An 18,491-nucleotide genomic window follows, 5' to 3' on the forward strand; every position below is an offset into this window, starting at 1 on the left:
AACAACAGATGCTGGCAAGGTTGTGGAGAAAAGGAACAGCTTTTACACCGTTGGTGGGAATATAAATTACTTCAACCATGTGGAAGGCAGTATGGTGATAACTCAAAGATCCAGAGGCAAAAATATCATTTGATCCAGCAATCCCATTACCTAGTATATACCCAAAGAAATATAAATCATTCTATTATAAAGATACATGCACGCGTATATTCATTGCAGTACTATTCACAATAGCAAAGACAGGGAATCAACCCAAATGGCCATCAATGATAGATTGGATAAAAAAAATGTAGTACATATACACCATGGAATACTATGCAGCCATAAAAAGCAATGAGATCATGTCTTTGCAGAAATATGGATGGAGCTGGAAGCTTTTATCCTCAGCAAACTAACACAGGAACAGAAAACCAAATAGTGCATGTTCTCACTTATAAGTGGGAGCTGAATGATGAGAACACATGGAAACCTGGTGGGGGTAACACACACTGGGGCCTGTCATGGGGAGGGGTATTGGGTAGGGAGAGCATCAGGAAGAATAGCTAATGGACGCTGGGCTTAATACCAAAGTGATGAACTGATAGGTGCAGCAAACAACCATGACACAAGTTTACCTATGTAACAAACCTGCACGTCATGCATATGTACCCCAGAATATAAGATAAAAGGTGAAGAAAAAAAGAATATGCTCCTGCATATAAAGTATGCAGGAGCATATTTAATAAAATTTATATTTATTTTATTAATAATACATATAGTTATATCTATTATATACTAACTCTAACTTCACCATTAAAACACGTAGACAAAGGAGATATTTAAATTTTATTAAATTTAAATATCTCCTTTGTCTACGTGTTTTAATGGTGAAGTTAGAGTTAGTATGCCTCTCTTGTATACAACACAAAACTCACATTAAGATCTCCATTAGGACAATCCAATTATGGCAACATCGCCTAGTGCTTCATATTCCAAGACGAATACTTAATCATATTTTATTAATATAAATTGTATTAATATTTAATAATATATATTATTAATAAACTATTGATAACAAATATATTTATATTTATTATATAAATTTTATTAAATATATTTAGTAAAATATATTTATATATAATTTTGATTTGAAAATTTTCCAAACCATTTTCATTTCCTATAAGAGCTGAGAATGTGTGAAAACATTTTTACTGAACATTTACTACCCTCCAGGTACTGTTCTAAATGCTTTACATGTATTAACTCAATACTTGGCCAATTCCTATGAGTGAGGTGTAATTCTTATATCTTTCCTTAAGAAAGAGAAAATAAAGGCAGAGAAAATCAAGGAAAAATCTAATTAATTGAGGAATTTGGGGAATGTGGTGGAATAACTTCAGTCTAGTTTTGTTACAGATGAGATTATTGCCTATCTGTGTCCTTATACCAATGGTCTGTTCCATGACTGCAGATACAATCCCCTTTGTCTTCATGTTTTAATGGTGAAGTTAGCATGTCTCTCTCCTAGACAACACAAACATCACATTAATATCACCATTAGGACAACCTAATCATGGCAACATCACCTAGTGCTTCAGATTCCAAGAGGAATACTTAGTCATTTCTTAGATAGAGCACTAGAGACTTGGATAACAGAAACGGAGACAGTAGATTGCAATCTTGATATAAAGGAGTTATTGTGGTGAGTGGGAGAGAATATAGACTCTGGAGTCAGAAAGATATGCATTCAAACCCTGGCTCTATCTCCTATCATGTGTCACATGGGGCAAGCCATTTGACCACTGTCAGCCTTGATTTCTCATTAAAGGGGAGATAGTAATACACATCTGCAGAACAATTACAAGCCTTAAATGTGATAACTAAAAACATCAGCTCCTAGTACAATGAATCCACTCTTGGACCAAAAAGTTTCCATTTTATGTTCACATGAGAATTCCTGTGTCATATTCTTACCTTTTAAATCAAGAGAATTAACACATATAGTTTATATTCATCTTTCCAATGAGAAAATAATTATACTAAGAATGTCACAATTAGAGCAGAAATAGAAAGTTATCTTACCTGGCCATCATTTATAAGCACATAGACAACAGTATGAAGTTTTTCAAGTGGAGTTGGCTGACTTGTTTGAAGTGGAGAAACCAGCATCTGCAGATATGCGTCATAGCTAACCATGTGTGTGTGACTGGAACACTCTCATTAAAAACTGGAACATAACTGGCAAAGAAATCGACACTATTCTCCCCATTGGAAGGGTGTAGGCTTCATGGCATTCTCTTATCATCCAGGGAACGCTGAGTAGTGGGACTAACCCTCTTTGGATGACTTGCTTAAATCTGTAGATATTTTTCCCTGGAAAAGCATACTTACACACAGACTTGGTGTACAATTTCAGAACTGTGACCAGCCTAAGATTTGATTAATTTAGTGAGCAGATGACCCCATTTAAATCACCAAAATGGGGATATAGAGAGTCTGTAAAGTGATGTCAATTATCCTGGATATTATCAGTTTTGTGATTTCCATATAAACAAGGAATTCTCTGCTGAACTCACAGCAGTAAGCAGTGTGATATAGTATTTGTGTGCGCAATCTCTGAAATCTCACAGACCTAGGTTCTGTCACTTTTCCAATTGGTTAAACCTGGGAGAGCTGCTTAAATGTGCACTCTAAATTCTATTTCCATAAAATGAGCATAAAACAGTACCTAACTCGTGGTGCTCTTATAAGGATTACCAGAGATAAAGCACAAAGGGGATAGTGTATGTGCTGGTCAATACATACTTTTAAGCTTGAAAAAAAATGAATTTGTGGGATTCAGTGAAAATGGGCATTCTAAATATTAAAATATTTTTAAAAAACTGCTCATGCAATAAACACCTTCCTACAAACTATGTATTTTTAAAATCAATAAAACGCGGTACAAAAAACTTGTCTGGTTTCAGCATACCAAATTTCCTTCTAGTTAACTGGTCGAAATGACTACTACTTGCAATATCATAAGCATTTCTATATGTGTAAGGTTTCAAATTCTCCTTTACGAAACCAGTCATTTTTTATTCCTGAAGTTTTAAATTGGTGTATTTAATACAAGCAAGCAGAAAGAGGGGAATGATGAAAATTAGAGTAGAAGAAAATGAACGATATAAAAAACAGAAAAATCAATGAAATCAACAGTTGATTCACCAAAAAAGTGAAATAAGCCTAACAATCTTTTAGCTTGATTCACCAAAAAAAAAAGAAAGGACTACACAGATTATCAAAATCAAGAATGAAAGGGGGGGTATTAATACTGACCTTATAGAAATTAAAAGGAATATATTATGAAAAACTTTATGCCAACAAATTAAACAACTTAGATAAAATAGAAAAAATTCCTAAAAGACAAATTACTGACTCAAGAAGAAATAGAAAATCGGAATAGGACTATAGAAAGAAAAGGGATTTAATTAGTAATTTTAAATCTTCTCACAAATACAAGGTAAAAGTGGCTTCGCGTGTAAATTCTATCAAACATTTAAGGAAGAAATAATAGAAATACTTAGCAGTGTCTCCAAAAAAACAACGGAGGAAGGAACACTAGTTCATTCTATGAAGCCAATATTACCCCAATATCAAAGCCAGACAAATATATCACAAGATATATTCGCCTGTCAGCTCCAAATTCACCCTTTTATCCCGCTGTGTGCGGTTCTGCGTTCCTCTGCCTATATGAGCGGTGCAGTTGTTACTGAAGGCCGCCTTTAGAGGGCGCCAGAGTCAGCTAAGTGGAACGCTGCGCTTCCTGGTTCTCTATGCTGGCATCTGCTGAGTGCGTGTTTTCTCCTCGGGATTCTAGCGCCCCACACAGGTCCCAGTGTTCGGCTGGAGCAGGGCACGCGGTGGCTGGCAGCTTCGCTTCCTTCCATCGCCCTTGGGCCGTACCAGATCAGTGCTTCTAGTGAGATGCCTCTCCATGTGCATCACTCTCAGGCGCCCTAGGGGGCAGATTTCCCACAACTTTCAGAGGGCAAGTTTCTGGAAAGTTCCAGGAGCGGTGAGGCACCACCACAACTTTATTACTATTTTGTGAGGTGCCGCCACACTCCTCTGGCAAGATCAGGATTTTTTTTTCATTTTTATGTTTGAGACAGAGTCTTGTTCTGGCTCTCGGGCTGGAGTGTGGTGGCAGTGAGCAGGGCTCACTGCAGCCTCGATTTCCTGGGCTCAGGTGATACTCCTGCCTCAGCCTCCCAAATAGCTGGGACCACAAGCATGCACCACTATACTTGACTATTTTTTGTAGAGATGGGGGTCTCACTATGTTGCCCAGGCTGGTCTGAAATTCCTGGGCTCAAGCAGTCTGCCCATCTTGGCCTTCCAAAGTGCTGGCATTATAGGCGTGAGCAACCACACCCAGCAATGTCGGAATGTCGACCTTGCTGGTAGAATGAATAGGATAGAATTTCAACATGGGGGGAGGTTGGGGGAGGTTATTTGAGTGTTCCATTTAAGCTCTGTAGTGAGGAGCTCTTTCCAAGGCACTGTATCTGAGCAGTGTTTCAGGAGAAACTTTTTTGAGGTTAATCTATCTCAGCTCTGGGTTAAAGGGATTCTTCCCTGGGTACTATACCTCAAATTCCCGACGGTATATTTCCAATGAGTTCTGCCAATGTGGCACCCCAACAAGTTCTCTGCCGTACATTGAGTAACAACTGGACCTACCCGATATGTGGAAATCCTTGGTGGTGGTGGTGTGTCTCCTCATATGCTCTCCTCAAGCCTGCAGAGGAATTTCATGGGTTCCTCTATCTCAGTAAGGGGGTGATAGATCTCCCTTTCGGCTTTAACTTACTCCTGGGAGAAAGCTCTTCTCTTACCTGGGTGCCCTACCCCAACCCTAGAGGAATGCTTCCTTGTGGGCTCTGTCTCATCCTTTTGGATGGGGTTGTTTCTGTGGTGCTGTATCTTAGCCCTGGAAAGGATTGTCCATAATGCTCTATCTCAGTCCAAAGGGTAACTCTTAGGGTCTCTATCTCAGCACTTGGGGAGGAGAAGTTTCCTTGGTTGCCTCATAACTACAGTTGGAAGGCTCTTCCCTGGGTTCTCATCGTAATTATGTTAGGGGATGCCTTCCTTGGTTGCGCTATGTCAGCCATGAAGTGAAGGAGCCTCCTTGGATGCTCTGTTTCCCACCTCAAGTAGGGGAGGACCATTCCTTGGACGCTGTATCTCAGCCCTGAAGGGGACTCTTCCTCATGTGCCCATCACAGCTCTGTGTGTGTGTGTGTGTGTGTGTGTGTGAGAGAGAGAGAGAGAGTGCGTGTGTAGGGGGGCACTTTCCTTTGATATTCGATCTCTTCCTCGGGTGCTGTATATGAGCTGTAGGGTTGAGGTTTTTCCTGGATGCTCTATCTAAAGCCTAGACTGGCACATCCTTAATGCTCTAACTCACCATTGCTGGAATTTTTCTTAACTCTGGGCGTAGAACTTTTCCTTGCATGCTGTATCCTCTAGTCGGGGAGTAATTCTTTGTGGTCTCTTAACTCCACCACCCAGGGGTTCTTACTTGTGTGCTCTGTTTCAACTCTAGGGGAGGGAGAGTACTTGTATTTTAGGTGTTCTATCTCTCCTATGAGAGAACTGAGATCCTTTTTAGGTGCTCTAATTCATTATGGAGAGGACTCTTCTGTGGGCCTGTGTCTCAGCCCTGTGGGGAAGACTCTTCCTAGGAGCTCTAGCTCAGCTCTGCCATGGTGCGGGGGCATGGGGGTGGAGAGGGACACTGTCTTGGATGCTCTATCTCAGCCTAAAGAGGATTTGTCTTTCGGTGTGCGTTCTCAGTTTTGAACAGGAAAATCTTCCTTGTGGGATCAAACTCAATCCTTGGGCGATTCTGCCTCAGGTGTTTTCACAAGGCTAAGGAGGTGGATTGGTATTTTCTTAACGGTTCTATCTCAGCAATGTCTGGGAGGTGGGAGGTGGAGCGGGGAGGACTTCTTTGGGTGCACTATCTCAGTTGACTATACTGACCACTTCTTATATCTGCTCCTTCTGTATTTAGAGTTATCTTCATTTCTTACTAGCCAATTTCTTGTTATTCTGTTCCCCTGTTATAGTTAATAATTCTATATATTCAACTTTTCCTGTTTGAATTATTGTGTGGTTTCTCTCTCTTGATTTGATGAAGTCTGAAACAGAATTGGTACTGTGGATAGTTCCTGGGGTAGGCCCTTTAGATGAGATTAGGGAATTTATCTGGCTGTGCCTTTGAGCTTAAACACAGCACCCTGCTTCTTGCCAAAGGAAAATGATGCAAAAGTATGGCATGCACCAACTTCACAATTTGTCAAGCTATCATGATGGGTGATTGTGATGAAGTGCCAGTTGAAGTGATGGGGAGCCAGTGTATCATCAATCTGGTTCCAACCGCATAGAACTCCTATGCGGTTGCACCGTATCCACACAAACACATGGTATAGACTGTCGTTAGTTTTAGCTATTCTGCTGGGTGTTTAGCCATATCTCATATGGCTTTCATTTGCCCTTCTCTGATGGTTAATGAGCTGGAGCAACTATTTATATATTCAGTGGCCACCCATTTATATATGTCCTTATGAAGTACCTTTTCAGGCCCTTTTGCCCATATTTTATTTGGTTATCTTTTTCTTAGTGATTTGTAGGAGTTCTAAATTCAACTCCTTTAGCAGATATTATATATAATATAGATAATATGTATACATATAATGAATATCTTCTATGAATCTCTGGTTTGCCTTTTCATTCTCTTAATAATGTCTTTTGATTATTCGAAGTTCTCAATTTAATTAATTCCAATTAATCTTTCTTTTTTAAACCATTAAAAATCTTTGCCAACCCCAAAGTCATGAAGATGATGTGTCAGGTTTTCTTCTAGATTTCTAACCCATCTCAAATGAATTTTGGTATATGTAATGAGGTAAATGTCAAGGTTACTTAGTGGACTTATTTAAAAGACTATCATTTCCACCAGATATGCAGTTATATTTTTCTGTAAATATGTATGTCTGTTTTTGCTTTTTAAAATTTTTTTCAACTTTTTAAAAAATCTTTCCCCTTTTTATTTGCTGCAGGGTGGCCATAATGCTCCATGGAACAGAAATGTGAAGACCATCCCTAAACCAGGTCCAAGCATCTTCTCTGCAGGAGGCCCCAGAGACATCACCATTGACTGACCAAGTTTCTAACTACAAGGGAAAGCCAGGGGAAATGACCACTTTCTTTATGCCTCTCCGTTATGATGCCTTTCCGTCTTTCCCAAGCCCTGGCTCTCTGAGGTCTAGCGTTAAAAAATAAGTTAGGCTTCCTTGGAATGGAACAAGCATGACTCTTGTCTGTTTCCTGTGAGTTTCCAGGTACAGGTGGATTCTTCTCCTCTCTCCGATGGGCAGCCAGATTGGATCCAGACCCTAATATTGTTGTCGTCATCATCATCATCATTGTCTGTCATCATTGTCATCAGTCAGGAATTAGTAAGTCCTATAAGTCAGGCTAAGGGATCTGGAGGCTTATGGACAGACTTGGAAGGCATGTGCACCCCCAAAGCAGCTGCAAGTTGCAGTGCACAGACCGGAGGCAGTAGCCAGCACAGAGTCCACTGTCCCCTTCCAGGGAAGAGATGATGGTGGTTTGGGGAAGAAGGATAGGAAGCTCCAGGACTGAGAGCTACTGGGAGCAGCACGGATCGACTGAAATAATGTGAGGAAAACATCCAGCGAGATGCTGGCACATATTAGTTGCTCTGTGAACAGCAGAAGTTTCTTGTTTTTTTTTTTTTTTTTAAATAAACTGTTGCAGCTGTTGAGAAGCCCCTGCTATTTACAGAGGGCCTGGTTTCCTTCATGCACAGACCTGGGCCCCTGGGAGGGATCGAAGAATAGAAGAATTCATCTCCAAATCTGAGGCCTGAGTCACAAACTTTAAAGGAGAAGGGGGAAATCTGCAGAGAATTGGAGGCGGCAGCCTCCCCTGCACGGCTATGTGGGACTCAACACAAGGCACAGTTTGGTTCCCATCCCAGAGCACCAGGTGCTACCATGGCTGGAGCCCTCAGTCTACACATGAATCCAACAAGTAGTATGACAGCTTCTGGTAGATTAATGTGTGTTCATTCTATTCTCCCAGTTGTGCAGGATCAGAAAGTGTTCTAAATGTTGTTTCAAAAAGAGTGAGGTTTTAACTAGATCAGGCCCTGTGACATGTTGTTTTTATTCTTTTAAACACTTTTTATATTGAAGAAATTTTACGTTTACAAAAGAGTTTCTCAGGAATAGCAGGGAGCTCCCATAAATCCTTCACCTGCCATCAGGGGCTCCAGGCAGGGCAGTAACATGATCGGAATTCTGTCCTCCAACGGGTTGCTGGTTAGGGCAACTACAGGCACCAAGACCTGTTAGGAGGTGGATATCAAAGTCCAGGGATGGTTGGCTGAGGTCTGAGCTAAGGCAAGGTGAAGCCTGGTCTCCCTCCTGGGGACCAGCAAGGAAAGTGCCCACATCCTCCAGGACTACACCAGGAAGAAAGAAGCCACCAGCAACAACAGGGTAATGGTTACTGGGAGTCAGCCTGGGAACAAGCACCAACCACCATGTGCCAGTGGGACCCTGGACACATCATGATCTCTCTTTGCCTCAGTTCCTTTATCCGTAAAATGGGGAGATCTCACTGCCCACCTCACAGAGCCATTGCGAGGATTAAATGAGCTAGTCACAAAAATAAAAATAACAAAAATTAAAAAATAAATAAAATTTTAAAAAATAAAAAATAAAAAATAAAAATTAAAAATTAAAAAAAATGAGCTAGTCATGCTTGGAACAGGGTCTTTACATCTATGTGGTGCCAGGTAGTATCAATTCAGCATAAAGGGCTTCAAATGAAGATAATCCTAGCAATCCAAAAGTGGCCAGAATCCACTGGGCACCTCCTGTGTGCCAGCCCTGGCTCAGGGTACAGCATGTGTCATCTCATTTCATGCTCTCAACTACATAAGAGGTGGGGATGTCACCAGCTTCCATGTCCAGGGGAGAGCTTAAAGGCACGCTGAGTCCAGGAACCAGCTGGGAAAGACTCGGCCAGATACTCCAACCCAGATACTCCAAGTCCAAGTCCACATTTTCAAACCCTATGCCATCCTGCCTCCAGGGCTGGCAGGGTGACCTTGGGGAGTGACTTGCACCATCATCTTTCAGCGTGGACACACTCCTCTGGGTGCATAAATGCTGCTCTGCTTGTTTTCTGCGAAGCCACCCAGCTGGTTCATGAGTCCATGCGGGAGGTGGCCCCAGTGCATCCTGCTCCTCCCAGGCTCAGCTGCTGGTGCCTGCACAATGCCGCCGCTACTCTCAACTTTTATTTTATGTTCAGGGGTACATGTGCAGGATGTGGATGTGCAGGTTTGTTACATAGGTAAACGTGTGCCTTGGTGGTTTGCTGCACAGAGCATCCCATTACCTAGATATTAAGCCAAGTGTCCATTAGCTATTCTTCTTGATGTTCTCCCTTCCCCCACACTCCCTCTGACAGGCTCCAGTGTGTGTTGTTCCCCCATCCCCCAACGTGTCCTTGTGTTCTCATCATTCAGCTCCCACTTGTGAGAACATGTGGTGTCTGGTTTTCTGTTCTTGTGTTAGTTTGCTGAGGATAATGGCTTCCAACTCCATCCATGTCCCTGTAAAGGACATAATCTCATTCCTTTTTGGTTGCATAGTATTCCATGGTGTATATGCACCACATTTTCTTTATCCAGTCTATCATTGATGGGCACTTAGGTTGAGTCCGTGTCTTTGCTGTTGTGAGTAGTGCTGCAATGAACATACATGTGCATGTATCTTTATAATAGAATGCTTTATATTCCTTTGGGTATATACCTAGTAATGGGGTAGCTGGGTCAAATGGTATTTCTGCCTCTCGATCTTTGAAATCTCCACACTGTCTTCTTCCACAGTGGTTGAACTAATTTACACTCCCACCAATTGTGTAAAAGCAGTCATTTTTCTGTGCAACCTCACCAGCATCTGTTGTTTTCTGACTTTTTTTTTTTTAGATGGAGTCTCACTCCCATCACGCAGGCTGGAGTGCAGTGATGCGATCTCGGCTCGCTGCAACCTCCACTTCCTGGGTTCAAATGATTCTCCTTCCTTACCCTCTGACTGGCATGAGATGATATCTCATTATGGTTTTGATTTGCATTTCTCTAATGACCAGTGATGTTGAGCTTTTTATCATATGTTTCTTGGCAGCATGTATGTCTTCTTTTGAGAAGTAAATGTGTATTTCATTTAAGTTTTTGAATTTAATATAAAGTTGTTCATAGGAGTTCCCCTTCTCTCTTTAGAATTTTTCTGGATCCATAGTTATGTCATTTTTCATTCCTGTTATGTATTTGTGGATTTTTTTTTTTTTTGATCAATCTTCCTAAAGCTTTGTCTATGCTATAAGTTTTCAAAATACTTTTTGGTTTTGTTTATTTTGCATTTTGCAATTTCTTTTCTATTTCACTAATTTCTGCTTTATGTTTATTAGCATCTTCTTTCTACTTTCTTTGGGTATATTCTACTGTTCTTCATCCAGTTTCTTATGTTAGAGCTCAATCTTCAGGCTTTTTTTCCCTTTTCTAATATAAGCACTTAAGACTATAGTCTTAAGGTGCACTTTCACTGCATCCAAGTTTTCACATGCAATATATTCCTTATCATTCATATCTAAGTACTTATTAGAAGTCTTTTAAAATTTCTGAATACATTTTGTTGTAGTTACTATTGACTTCTAATTCAATTTCGTTTTGTTTAAAGAGTTTGTATGAAACTAGGTATTTGAACGCTGTTGAGACTGTGGCCCATTTTTGCATGCATGCTTGAGAATAGTTTATATTCTGATTTTTGGGTACATGTTTCTATAAATGGCCACAAGTTAACTTTGTTCATTGTATTGTTCACATTTATGTGTTTATTATTTTTTTCTGTTCAACAATAAATGAGATAATTACATTTAAAATCTTCCACAATAATGGTGGATTTGTCAATTTCCCTCAGTAGTTCTACTTATTGTTGCTTTATATATTTTTGAGACTATTTTATTACATGCGTACAACTGTACAATTGTTAAATGTTTCTGGAGAAATGAATTTTGACCTTTACATAGAGACTATTTATGCTCAAATAATGGATTTTATTGGTCTCCTTTATCTGATATCAATATAACTTCCTCATCTTCCTTTCTTTTTTGATATTTGATATTTTAATCCAAACACATTGCTGTTTGCATTAAAATTACAGGATCCACGAACATGTAGAAGGTAGTATGTGGTAAAAATGCTGAGCTTCACACGAGCTCACATCTAGCTCTGGTCTTGCCTGTAACCACTCAAAGAAGCTACGCAATTCATACTTCCTCATCAGAAAAGTGAGGAAATTTGATTGGATGAGTGCCAGACATTTTTTTAACTTTTATTTTAAATTCAAGGTACAAGTACAGGTTTGTTACACAGGTAAACTTGTGTCACAGGATTTTGTTGTACAGATTATTTCATCACCCAGGTGTTAAGCCTAGTATCCATTAGTTATTTTTCCTGACACTTTCCCTCCTGTCACCCTCCATCCCCAGGTAGGTCCCAGTGTCTGTTTCTCCCTTCTTTGTGTCCATGTGTTCTCATAATTTAGCTCCCACTTATGAGCGAGAATATGCAGTATTTGGTTTTCTGTTCCTGTGTTAGTTTGCTAAGGTCAATGGCCTTCGGCTCCATCCATGTTTCTGCAAAGAACATGATCTTATTCTTTTTATGACTGCATAGCATTCCATGGTATATATGTACCACATTTTCTCTATTCAGTGTGCTGTTGATGATCATTTAGGTTAATTCTTTGTCTTTGCTATTGTGAATAGTGCTGCAGTGAACATTTGCATGCATATGTCTTTATGTTAGAATGATTTATGTTCCTCAGGGTATACACCCAGTAATGGCACTGCTGGATTAAATGTCATTTCTGCTTTCAGCTCTTTGAGGAATCACCATGCTGCTTTCCACCATGTTTGAACTATTAGGTTGATGCAAAAGTAATTGCTTGCTATATTTTTGCCATTAAAAGTAATGGCAAAACTGCAATTATTTTTGCACCAACCTAATAATTTGCACTCCCACCAACAGTATAAGTGTTCACTTTTCTCTACAACCTCAACAGCATCTGTTACTTCTTGACTTTTTACTAATAGCCATTTTGACTGGTCTGAGATGGCATCTCATTGTGGTTTCGATTTGCAATTTGCATTTGTCTAATGATCAATGATATTGAACACTCTGCTTTTAAAGGGCTCCTGTGTGTAAGTCAGACCCATTTGGGGAATCTCCCTATAGTAAGATCAAATGACTAGCAAGTTTAATTACATTTGCAAAATTATTTTTTCCTGTAATATAATCATGAGAGTAACACCAGAGGGTAAAGGTCATGGGAACCATCTTAGAGTTCTTCCAAACAAAGAGAGAAGCTAAATATATCAAGAGTTGAATCCATGAATTTTGGGCCACTTTCTCTTGCAAAGTACTTACCACTCTAGGAGCTGTCTGGGTGTGATCTTTATATATCCCTTCTTTTTGATAATATGGTGCTTCTGTACCTACCCATCACTATGATTTGGGGGGTCAGAAAACACCCTGGTTAGGATGGGCAGCTCAGCTGGCATGGTAATGTGATGTCCCATAGTCAGGGGTTCAGTCTCTACTAAAGCCCAGTAGTAAACCAAATGTTTCTTGAAAGTACAAGAATGGCAATTATTTCTCTAGGAAATTAGTGCCAGTAGAGCTGGTATCCTGTAATCATGGAGAAATCTGATTATTTCCCTTTCCCAATGCACCATCACCCTAGTAAAGGGCTTCAGTCACCTTTGGGTAAGAATGGGAGAACGAGTAATAGTATATACAATATCCGCATATAAAGGGTCCTTCTTCAGGAAGACCGCCACTTCATGCATAAATTTTTTGGATCTTTAACCAAGTCAAGTCTGGGATTTGATTGATTTAGGGACCCTTAATGATAATAAGAGTAAGGAGGGATATGTCTGAAATGCAGAAGATTCTACTTCTGTATCCAGTGATGAAAGCCAATGGAAACTACAACAACCTAATTCAATCAGGACTGCTAATGGCCATGAACCATGAACCTCGGGAAAGGAGTTTTGAATCATCCCATCAGGAAAAGGTCTGTCACCAGAGAATATGCTTGCTGAGGACAAAGGGAGTATGAAATGGGTAGTGGAAGGAGTGACCACATGGCCATATGCAGAAACAAGGACTGTAGTAATTATGAGTATTACTTCCTTATCTTGATATGAATGTTTACATACATATGAACCAAATATTTTTGGTTCTCATCCCCTTAGCTGATAATCTAAAATGCATTAACCAAGATTTAACTTTATTTTCAGTATTTAAGATATAGGATATTAAAGGTAGAGTGTGAATCAGGTTGAAGAAAAATGTGCAATATCTAGACACAAAAATTAGACTGTGTCCTCTTTAGGAAAAGTGTTAACATGTTATTTGTAAGCAGGGAAAGTTTTCTCATGTTAGGCAGAAAAATAACTTTGTTGCTCTGTTTATTTAGAGATAGATATGGCTTAAGGAGATGTGCATGGGTACCAGAATGACAAGAGGTACCCTTTGTAATGTGTCAACTTGGCTAGGTGAATTCATTACAGACAATTCTATTTCCTGTATGTTTCCAGTTAGACTGTACGACAGGGAGATACTTTGGAGATTCAAGAATGTGGTGGAGGAGAAACAGCAGTCATTTTGTAGCTCATACCCATTGTTGCTGACCTGCTGATTCACCTTTTGGCATGAAGCAGCAGCTGTGCCTGCAATTCTTCTACCTTCCACTGGATTCTTCTTCAGTTTCTCTATCTTTAGGATAAGGTCTTTGAGTTTAGCTCCATTAGGCGGGGTCCTGGATTATACAGAATACCCTCGTCACCAAGGTCAGAGGCAACAAGAATAAGGTCAGAGACAAGAAGAATGGAGACATATTTGTCTGTCCTTATAGGTTTTCAGATCATGTTTGCAGATTTTAGTAATTGCCTGTTCTTTTTTTCTTATGGAGACTTTGTAACCACATTCCATAATTACATAAGGCGATTTTTTTTGTAACAGCAGCAGCAACCACAAATTTATGTATCACATACTTTTTCTGCTGCTGCTTTTTTTTTCTTTTTTTTGAGATAGGATCTCGCTGTGTTGTCCAGGCTGGAGTGCAGTGGTGCAAAATCTCATTGCAGCCTTGACCTACTGGTCTTAAGAGACCCTCCCACCTCAGCCTCCAGATTAGCTGTAACTACAGGCACCTGCCATCATGCCTGGCTAATTTATTTTTAGTATACATGAGGTCTTGTTATGTTGTCCACACTATTCTCAAACTCCCGGCCTCAATCAATCCTCCTGCCTCTATCTCCCCAAAGTGCTGGGATTACAGGCATGAGCCACCCTGCCTGGGCTTTTCCTGCTTCTTTAGTTGAACTTTGATTGGTGTAGGCAGGAGGATGACTAAACCCTTATTAAGCCTCCTTATACCACTTGCTTCTAATGTTTGGTAGTGTTTTCCTGTGCTGATATATTGTAGATAAACACTTTTTGGAATTCTTTTATAATTTCCTTGTTTGATTCAACATTTTCAAACCAAGTATAAACACAAATACCATTATTAATGGTAAGTGATTTCTTATAAAAAACATGATTACATTTCATGATTTTCTATTCAGGAATTTGAACGGGACTGGGATCGGCAATCATTCTGCTTAACATGGAATCACCTGGCATCACTCAGTGATAGCCAGATGGCAGCTGGGCTGCTCTGGAGAGCTTTGTTGTTGTTATAAAATACACACAACATAAACTTTATCAATTTCACAATTTTAAAGTGTTTAATTCAATGGTATTAAGTACATTCACAATGCTCTGCAACCATCACACAACTATCTAGTTCTAGAACTTTTTTCATCACTATCCCAAAAGGAAACTGTATCCATTAGCAGTCGCTATCCATTTTCCCCTCTCTCCAGCCCCTTGCAACCAGTAATCTACTTTCTGTCTCTGTAGATTTCCCAATTTTTGACATTTCATATAAATCGAATCAATCATAGTATATGTTCTTCTGCCTTCTTTCACTGAGCATAATGTTTCCAATGTTCAGCCACGTTGTAGCATGTATTAGTACTTCATTCTCTTTTATGGAGATTATTACTCTATTGTATGTATATATCACATTCTGTCAATTCACTCATTAATGGACATTTGGGCTGTTTCCACCTTTTGGTTGTTATGAAAAATGCTGCTATGAACAATTGCATACAGGTTTTTGTTTGAACATCTGTTTTATTTTCTATTTTAAACTTTTGTTTTAGGTTTAAGGGTACATGAACAGGTTTGTTATATAGGTAAACTTGTGTAATAGGAATTTGTTGTACAGATTATTTCATCACCTAGGTACTTAGTCTAGTACTCAAAAGTTACTTTTCTGCTCCTTCCCTCCTCTCACCTTCCACCCTCTAATAGGCCCCAGTGTCTGTTGTTCCCCTTCTTGTGTCCATGTTTTCTCATCACTTAGCTTCCATTTATAAGTGAGAACACGCAGTATTTGGCTTCCTGTTCCTGCGTTAGTTTTCTAAGGATAATGGCCTCCGGCTCCATCCATGTTTCTGCAAAGGACATGATCTCATTCTTTTATATGGGTGCCTAGTATTCCATGATGTATATGTACATTTTCTTTATGCAGTCTATCACTGATGGGCATTTAGGTTGATTCTATGTCTTTGCTGTTGGGAATAGTCAACACCTATTTTGTGTTCATCAACTTTTATTTTGAGTTCCATGTTTACATGTGCAGGATGTGCAGGTTTATTACATAGGTGAATGTGTGTCATGTGATTTGCTGCATAGATCAACCCATCACCTGTGAATTAAGCCCAGCATCTATTAGCTATTCTTCTTAATGCTCTCCCTCTGCCCCCCCTCACAAAAGGGCCCAGTATATGTTGTTTCCCTCATGTGTCCATGTGTTCTCATTGTTCAGCTCTCACTTATCAGTGAGAACATGCAGATGAACACCTATTTTTCAGTTCTTTTGAATACATTCATAGGAATGGAATTGCTTAGTCATATGGCAGTCCAATGTTTAACACTTGGAAGAAATGTTTTCCACAATGGCTGTACCTTTTCACTTTCTGAACTGCACTGTATGAAGGTTTCAATTTCTCCACATCCTCAACAATGCTTGTCATTTTCCATTTTAAAAATTATGGCAACCTGGCGCGGTGGCTCAAGCCTGTAATCCCAGCACCTTGGGAGGCTGAGGCAGGTGGATCACGAGGTCAAGAGATGGACACCATCCTGGCCAACATGGTGAAACCCCATCTCTACTAAAAATACAAAAATTAGCTGGGCATGGTGGTGTGCACCTGTAATCCCAGCTACTCAGGAGGTGGAGGCAGGAGAATCACTTGAACCTGGGAGGCGTAGCTTGCAGTGAGCCGAGACTGTGCCACTGCACTCCAGTCTGACAACAGAGCAAAACTCTGTCAAAAAAAAATAAATATATATATATATATATATGTATAGATATATATGGCCATTCTAGTAGGTATGAATTGTGATTTTTATTGTGATTTTGATTTGTGTATTTCTAATAACTAATGACGTTGAGATCTCTTCATGTACTTCTTGGTCAGTTGTATGTGTTTACTGGAGAAAGGTCTACTCAACTCCTCTGTCCATTATTCATTTTTTGTTGTTGAGAGTTCTTTTTATATTATGGATACGAGGTCCTTATCAGATATATGTTTTGCAAGTTATTTTCTCCCATCCTGTGGTTGTCTTTTCACATTCTTTTGTTTTGTTTAGACAGAGTCCCATTCTGTTGCCCAGGCTGGAGTGCAGTGGCACAACCCTGGCTCACTGCAACCCCCATCTCCTGGGTTCAAGCGATTCTCCTGTCTCAGCCTCCCAAGTAGCTGAGATTACAGGTGTGTGCCACCACACCTGGCTAATTTTTGTATTTTTAGTAGAGACGGGTTTTCACTATGTTGGCCAGGCTGGTCTTGAACTCCTGGCCTCAGGTGATCCACCTGCCTCATCCTCCCAAAGTGGTGGGATTACAGGCGTGAGCCACCACACCTGGCCATTTTCACTCTCTTGATACAGTCTTTTGATACACAGTTTTTAACTTTGATAAAATCAAATTACTTATATTTTCTTTTTTGCTTTTACTTTGGTGTCTTCTCTAAGAAGTCATTGCCAAATTCAAGATCGTGAACCTATACTCCAAAGTTCCCTTTTAAGAGTTTTATGATTGAAGTTCTTATATTTTTATGTTGGTCCATTTTGAGTTAATTTTCGTATGTGACGTAAGGGTCCAACTTCTGTTATTAGTTTCTGGTTTGACTCCATTATGGTGTAAGAAAATACTTTATAAGACTTTAGTCTTTTAAAATTTATTGTCATTTGTTTTGCAGCCTAATGTATGGTTGATCTTGGAGAATACTCCATGAGCACTTTAGAAGAATGTGTACTCTGCTACAGTTGATGCAGTGTTCTGTAGGCATCTGTTTTGACTTTTTCTTTAATCCATTAGTTATTTAAGAGTGTGTTGTTTTACTTCCACATATTTATACATTTTCCAATTTTCCTTCTGTTATTGATTTTTAGCTCCATTATATTTTGGTTGGAGGATATACTTTGTGTGATTTCAGTCTTTTAAATTTTATTCAGACTTGTTCTGTAGCTTAACACACCTTCCATCACGGAGACTGTTCCACGTACATTTGACAATAATGTGTAGTCTGGTGTTGTTGGGACAAGTGTTCTATTTATGTCTGTTAGACCTAATTGGTTTATAGTGTTCAAGTCTTCTATTTCCTTATCTATCTTCTGACTAGTACTTCTATCCATTATTGAAGTCTCCAACTATTATTGTAGAACTGCGTATTTTCCCTTCAGTATGTCAATTTTTGCTTCACTTATTTTGGAACTCTCTTGACTGGTGCATACATTTATAATTTTTACAACTTCTTGATGAGTTGGCCAACTTATGAATACATAAGGTCCTTTTTGGCTTCTTTTAACAATTTTTGGTTTCAAGTCTATTTTGTCTGATATTAGTAATAGATACCCATCTCATTTTTGGTTACAATTTGCATGGAATATCTGTTTTCATCCTTTCACTTTCAACCCATTTGTCACTGTGTATTTAAGGTGAATCTCTTATACACAGCATATAGTTGGATCACTTTTGTAAATCATTCTGTCAATGTTTAACAAACAGCCTTATTGAGAGCTTTATTTTACACCACACAATTCACCCATTGAAAATGTATAATTAAATGGCTGTTATACTACATTATTAATTTTTTTAATTATGGTAAAATTTGTATATCATAAAATTTGTTATTTTAACCAACTTTACATGTACAATTCAGTGGTTTAAAAAATATTA

The sequence above is a fragment of the Aotus nancymaae genome, unplaced genomic scaffold, assembly GCF_030222135.1.
Source record: "Aotus nancymaae isolate 86718 unplaced genomic scaffold, 86718_ANA_hifiasm-v0.15.2.pri h1tg000004l, whole genome shotgun sequence".
Classification (NCBI taxonomy): domain Eukaryota; kingdom Metazoa; phylum Chordata; class Mammalia; order Primates; family Aotidae; genus Aotus; species Aotus nancymaae.